Raw genomic sequence first — 1446 nt, 5'->3', positions numbered from 1 at the left:
CTCCCTTTTCAAATCTCGTATCACATCGTAAAGGCATTTATTTTCAATCAAAATTAAGGAAATAATCAAAAAGTTGAAAATAAAGTATCGGGTAGTGTTAGGGTTAGGGTAGGTGCAGGGAGGGCTTTATTGTACCAATAAGGTGGCATCCATTTAATAATTAAAATTATAATTTACACTCAATACGTTATTATTGCATACTGTTTTATAATGTACTACAATAATGAAGTGCAGATAATTGCCACTATTTGCAACAAGTAGTATACTTGATAGTAGAAATCCTGCTATTTTAACATAGTGTAAATAGGTATTTGCACTTAGTGTAAATAACATATTGCTAAAAATACTGCTATTTTCACTTAGTGTAAATATAATCTATTGCTAATACGAGATTTGAAAAGTGAGAAAAAAAAGTTTGGCAAAAGGTGGGATCGAACCTGAGTAGATCGCGTCAAAAAGCCAAGGACACACACTTATCTATCTGTGCCACTGGAGCTGATGTTTTACATCCACTTTTAACTGAATCTAAATAGACACCCCGTATTTTTTATTCCACAATAAGGACAACTCATACAATACATTTAAACTGAGCTACTTTAATACCATCTCCAAACTTTCTACCACGAATCTGCTGTTCTTTGGCTGGTTCTTCCCTGTATACGTTGATTGACAGATGTCTCGTCCAGTCAGCGGTGAGTAATCCCAAACCAATGGCACTGTCTCAAACTATACCTACCTCTTCCGGTTTGTCTGATTTGTCATTGTGTTTTCTGACTTGTTATTTAGTTTTTTAGACTTGCATTTGCGTTTGTAATTTGTTATTTTGTTTTCAGAATTGTGATTTGCTTTGCACTTCACGGCCACCGTAGATTTCTCAATAAAATAGTTTAGAAACTGAAAAGTTCAAGCATATATTTCTTAATAACTAAATTCCACAGCTTCACTACTAGTAGAGAGACGCTGCCAGGTAGAATTAATTTACACACGTAATTGCTCTCTCACTAATGCATTCATATTAATGTAATCTTTACTGTGCTACTTTATCTGTATCTGATTTAGAATGAGCAGAAATCTGTGAGAAATATAACGACTTAAAGACAAAAGAACTGATAAAAAAAACTGTTACAGGAGCAACAGCCGTGTGGGCAGCGCTGTGTCATATGCCATAGCTGTGCACAAGCTGTTTATCACAGCTCCAGACTTATTTGTTCATTAATGACGTCATCAGCAACTAGTCGACTTCGACTCGACTTTCATCACATAAAAGTCGACTTCAAAAAAATCAGAATCATATATATATTAATATTTGATGCAAATATATTACCATTCAAAACTTTGTTTCTTATGCTCACCAAGGCTGCATTTATTTGATCAAAAATACAGTAAAAACAAATATAGTGAAGTCACAAAAAATGAAATGAAATTAAATGTGTGTGTATATATATA

The sequence above is a fragment of the Sinocyclocheilus grahami genome, unplaced genomic scaffold, assembly GCF_001515645.1.
Source record: "Sinocyclocheilus grahami isolate Dianchi unplaced genomic scaffold, SAMN03320097.WGS_v1.1 scaffold928.1, whole genome shotgun sequence".
Taxonomy (NCBI): Eukaryota; Metazoa; Chordata; class Actinopteri; order Cypriniformes; family Cyprinidae; genus Sinocyclocheilus; species Sinocyclocheilus grahami.
Note: the sequence above shows the minus strand (reverse complement) of the source record.